Raw genomic sequence first — 6,027 nt, forward strand, 5'->3', positions numbered from 1 at the left:
ATGAACGATATTTTCGTGGATTGCAATGAAACCATTTCTTGTTAACTAAGCTCGGTAAAGAGAAAGGACTTGCGATACCATAATAGTTAGCTTATTTACCATGGTGAAAACTGGACAACATGTTACAAAGATCATTCTTTTCACGTCAGAGTGGTAGCTATAATTATGAGGGGTATGATGTAACGTATGTTAACATATTTTTCATATTTCAAAAGAACACTGAAAAATTACTTAAAAATATGAGGATGGCCCCATGGATTAATTTATTCACCGTTTGTTTTCAAGAATTATAGTCGATTTAGTAAACCGACAATGTATGCAGAGCACATTTTTTATCATTTTAATGATCAACCTACCAATGTTTTGCTATACTTAAACACACAAACAGGAAATATGCGGGGGGACGTGTGCTTAGGGTAGATTTTACATCACTAAGCTTATGAGTTAATGAACTTTTGTATGTTCAGTATGAACATCTTGGTAGCCTAATGTTTGCAACAAATGGCAATGGTTAATTCAGTATTTGTTTATTTTAAACCGACCGACCCAACAATAGATCACTGTGGCTACGTGAAACACATAAAAATGTTATTGGAAGCGCCTAGCGCAAAGGTTTGCCCAATGGCAGCCATGTATTTTGCCGTTTTCCTGTACATTTTGTTTGCCCTACAGCTTGGAGATTCACCACAGATCTTCAGCATCGTGCTTGCATTTACTTCGGATGGTGCCTACTACTTTTGGAACCAATTTGCTTCGCGTTCACCTTAAAAAGACAGTATTTTGATGTATTTATATCCTGATTATTTTAAACAATAGTTTTATGATTATCATTATCAATGTTATATATTGATGCTTTATGACAAAAATAACAGGAGAACTGCATATGATGCAAAACAAATTTTCCAAAGAAATTATCTTTTCTTATCTTGCCTTATAACGAAGGTCGAGTGTTACAGGAGACTAAAGCGATTATTTCGAATTAATTTGCTGTGTTACAAACATTTTCAAAATCATATTATAGTGGTGACTGTTTGCTCCACGATCTTGATGCTTTATTTTCTTGTCTGGCATGAAGACATTCTTTCTACAATCCACGATCTCTCTTTTCAAATGAACCTCGCTACAACAAGAAACAAGACTGGGATCCTGACTTGCGTAGAAACACGAAGAAACCAGTCATACTGTTAACGTCACGCGAGGTTCTGACGATCCCCCGAGATTTATGACGTCGCCATGACGACAATTTCACTGCTGATACCGCCATTTTGTCGCTATCATACATTGCTGTTATACTGCCAGTTTTTTCCACCTGTTTGCCTCACAGTTTGCTTATTTCCAGTTGATATCACCATGACGTCGTACACTCAAGGTATTTCGTTATACCTACCTAAGTTAGGGTTGATCCTTTGCTTTCTGTTAATGTGTTATGACTTATTTACGAAATTCAGGGTGAAGTAATCTGAAAATCTTCAAAGACGGACAGCCATTTGTGCAATTTCTAACACCTTTTCAACCCTTCAGTCTATTAATAAGAAAAACCCTCAAACAAACTAAAATAACAATGCCAAAACAAAGCATTTATCAGTTAGATTTTGATTTTTCGGATCTACTTTATGAAATTTGCAAGTACAGTTTCGTTTGTCAACACAAAATGTGCAGATCATCGCCATTTTGATACAGTTACTTTTCTGGTCATTGTTAAATGATCTGAACCAATCTGGACAACACATTTAAAGGATCCCATCCCAAATCTCACAATGATATAATAAATTGGCCCAATAAATTGGCCCAATAAATTTACTTAGAAAAGCTTAATGCACATATTTGGTGTTTGTTGAGGTTCCATGCAGAGTACTGAACCAAAATTAACTAACCCAATACTGCCGATTCTGTTTCTCGCAGTTATAATAACTTGTTTTCAGAATAATTACACAACTAGAGGTACCAATATACTGTAACAAAATTAGCTGAATGTCTAATAAATTAAATTAATGTCTTGAGTCTTAATGTCAGATAGTTTACAGATACTATTCTATACTATTTTGAATAGTCATCAAATGCTCTGAAACCCTGTATTCCAGCTGTTTCAGCTTCTGGACAGTGGTCACATGATGCTTTACGATTGCTACGCTAGGCTGGTTGAACGGGTCCATGAAAAATTAATGGTTATCTGGGAAACATTACTCATGTCAGCATGCTTCACAGTGTCTTATTTTGACATGGTATACAGTACAACCGCTTGAAATCTGTACTCAGAGAAAATGTACCTTTTTGCAAGCATTCACCCCAAAACTGGCTACAATGTACATTCAAGTTATTAAACCATTAAATGCAAAACCCCAGAAAACAGCATATGCTATTTTTCACAATTTCTTTTTGTAAAGACAGTTTTTTTAAAAATCCTTATTTAGATACAAACCCCTGATCTCACTTCCTGCATATTAAGACTTACACTATTGAATTACAAGGGTTTAGGTTTAGGAATATCACAACAGTGGAAAATATCTAGAGGGTCCAAGATAAATTCAGCACCTGTGCAGAGACCATTCTGTCAGAAATAGGAAATTCCATCAAATTAGTGATGACTAAGTTATTTGAACATAGGGTCTGCTCTTGTCAAATCAATAAACTTAACTACTAATGGAAATTATATCTCCTAAGTGTAAAACTTTTATCACCTTGGAATAATTATTGCCTCTAAGTTAATAATAATATTTGTTTCTTGGACCAGAGACAGTATCCCTAGAAGACATAATACTAATGAAGATATAATTATTTTAAGAGATTAACAAACCACTGAACTCATTAGATTTAAAAAAAATAATACATTCCATGTATGCTCCAAAAATACTGGTATAAACAAACTTCTTCAGTCAACTTCCTCAAAATCTGGTTAATCATCTTCTATAAAGTATTGCATCAAATCTGCCTTTAAACACATTTTAATACTTATCCTAGTTATATAGAAAACGAACTGAGAAGTATCTAATTCATTCTGTTCGAGACCTGAATAATGCTTGTCCAGGGTGTGACAAAAATGTAGCCTTTGGTTGTCTTTACAAATTATCTGGTAAGTTTAAAGTTAAATATTTGTTTTGTGTGTGTTATCAGTCTCATGATTCTGGCAATCACTTTTTGCACTATCTTTTAAATAACATATTATTTATATTGAAAGATGTCTTAAAGCAAGAGCCAACAAACTAAGTTCATATCAAGTAGTTATTGTACCATAAACCATTTAGTCTTTGTATGCCAAGTCATTCATTTAAATCATATTAATCTGAAACCTCCTTAATTAAATACTTGATAGGAATTATTATAACTTCAGTTTCAACCAGATATGCAAATATGGGCTAGGCTAATCCGTTGATAAAATACAGTGCTCACATAATAATATAACTCTTGTTTTGCATGGAAACCACCCAAACATATGATGTGCAGCACAAGATGACAGTCAAAAGTTGCAATCATGACTTACCAAACTTTGTAGACAGAACTGTTGCAGCTTATCATGACACATGCTTGCTTGTTAACTCGGAATTGTTGCCATTTATGGCGAACTAACCAATTTAATGACATGCTTGTTAATGACAATGACATGTTGTGTCCAGTATGTTGTATGTTTTTCATAAGACTCTCACTCCTTTTTTCCCGACAGCTCTTGACCTGGTGATAAGGTTCCCTTTGAACTTCGACATCTGGGCCCCTCCTCGCCAAGTGGGTGTCTTAGGGATTCAATAATTTTATATCATTGTAAACCTGAAATTGTGTGTCTTGTGTTTCGTGTGTGTACCTAATTAACCATTGTATCTGTTACAAACATCACTCTTACCAATAATATAAACAGTAATATCTATGTGGAGTAATAACCATATGTCTTAAAGACTTATATTCTTCTAATATCCTGATTGCGACTAGTTACTCAATCCATTTGGAACAGCTTACCGCCTTTCTCTACTTTTACCTTCTGTCACTCTCAACATGTCCTTATCTCCCTCCCTGTCAGCGTCCTACTGGGAGATACATGACCATCCTAGAGCCCCTGTCAGAGCTGCCCGTCCCTCCCACCTCTATCCCCAACCCTGCTACTCTCTCTACCCCCGTCCTGCGTGATGCCCCTCACTTCGTCGATATTAACCTCGATGATGACGATACCCCGATCCAGTCCCCAGTTCGACTGTTCTTAACACGTGTGTCTGGGTTCTTGAGGAGAGTGTTCCGAGTCAAGATGGACGCTTAGAGTGACATCTTTCTGTCTTTTGATTCTTGAGGAGTGTGTTTGTGTCAAGATGGACGCTTAGAGTGACATCTTTCTGTCTTTTGATTCTTGAGGAGTGTGTTTGTGTCAAGATGAACGCTTAGAGTGACATCTTTCTGTCTTTTGATTCTTGAGGAGTGTGTTTGTGACAAGATGAACGCTTAGAGTGACATCTTGCTATCGTTTGGATTCTTGAGAGTGTTTGTGTCAAGGTGGACGCTTAGAGTGACATCTTGCAATCGTTTGGATTCTTGAGGAGTGTGTTTGTGTCAAGATGGACGCTTAGAGTGACATCTTGCTATCGTTTGATTCTTGAGGAGTGTGTTTGTGTCAAGATGGACGCTTAGAGTGACATCTACTTTTTGGACGTTGTGTCTTGTAATATTTACTTTTTTTTACCTTTCGGACGTTTTTATACTTTTCGGACTTTTTGTGGTTTGGGACTTTTCGGAAATCTAGGCTGTGAGTTTTGGCTTTTTTTTTCGGACAAGATTTAACTTCAATTTTAACTTAAATTGATAATGACTAATAATTAAAATTGTCTTGATTTTCTAAGTATTTGTGTTTTCTTTTGTTATGCAGCGCATGACCTAAGTTTGTGAGGTGAGGTGAAATTGTGTTTAACGTCGTGCTGGAGAATATTTCTCTCATATGACGACGTGCACGCGTGTGTATGTGTATGTGCGGCTGCTTGTACTAGCCCAGACTGAAGCTGGTTTTATAGTGCTAGCCCACTGAGATACCCCACTCAGACACATTATACTGACTCCGTGCCGACCAGTCCTTGTTGTACCCATTAATGCCGAGCACCAGGCAGGGACCAACAAGTATCATATTTGAACGTCTTTTGGTATGACGCGGTCGGGGATCGAACCCGCGACCTTCTGCTCTCCGGGCGAACGCTCTAACCACTACACATCACGGAGGTGGTCCTTAAGTTTGTTATCAGACCTCTTGAAAAAGATGTACAGAAATAACTTGATGTTTTAACCATTACCAAAGATTCATTTATACTCAACACAACCGAGAATTGTCGCCGTGGATTCTAAGTGCATATGATCGGGAACAAAGCCCACTTGCAGACAGTCATATTCTTTCACATATACTAATATGTCTGTGCTTACAGTCTCAGGATAATGTACTCACTACTGAATATCAATTTTGAAGTTACATTACTCCAATTCACTCCGAGATAAGTTCTAAGCTAGTACAGATGAACATGATTATATTAAGTGCGTATTGAAAGGACAAGCATTGTTTAAGACCACAAGAGTACCTCCTTTGGTCGTCACATGACGTGATTAACGCCGCTTACTGTAAAGGGGAAGTCCTGAGTCGTCGACCTTTACCATTTCTGGTGCCCATGAGCATCTATCTGGAACACCAACTGTGATACTACGTCTACGTGAAGTAGGCCGACACTCAATTCAATATATATCTTCTTTCAGTCAAGATATCTTTAAAAAATTAAGATATCAGTAATTTGTGAATAAATGTAAAACCGGCTTGCCATAAATCCACGTCACCTCTAGTAATAGTGATTCCTGAACACATGCTTATATTAGGGTCAAGATCGTATAATGGACGATCTCTTTGTGATTTCTCATGATGATGTTTCCTTCTGTTTACGGGTAGAATATACGTGTCTCTCCTCTCGCTACAGATGCATCAGAGCAGCCATGGTCGAAGAGAACCTCTCCAGCTGACGTGTAACGCGCCTGTTATTTAGATGTAACCGTGGAAATATTGTAATAAAATTATACTGTGAA

The 6,027-nt window shown here is 37.1% G+C and overlaps 1 long non-coding RNA gene across 1 annotated transcript; it reads left to right on the top strand.

The window, feature by feature from the left end:
- The first annotated feature begins 1,243 nt into the window (after window positions 1–1,243).
- On the top strand, window positions 1,244–6,027 carry LOC124277503. Its single transcript, XR_006898840.1, has 3 exons — window positions 1,244–1,369; window positions 3,659–3,717; window positions 5,922–6,027. It is a non-coding gene; the product is annotated as an uncharacterized LOC124277503 (long non-coding RNA).

The sequence above is a fragment of the Haliotis rubra genome, unplaced genomic scaffold (assembly GCF_003918875.1).
Source record: "Haliotis rubra isolate DU_JTF1 unplaced genomic scaffold, ASM391887v1 Scf222, whole genome shotgun sequence".
Lineage (NCBI taxonomy): Eukaryota > Metazoa > Mollusca > Gastropoda > Lepetellida > Haliotidae > Haliotis > Haliotis rubra.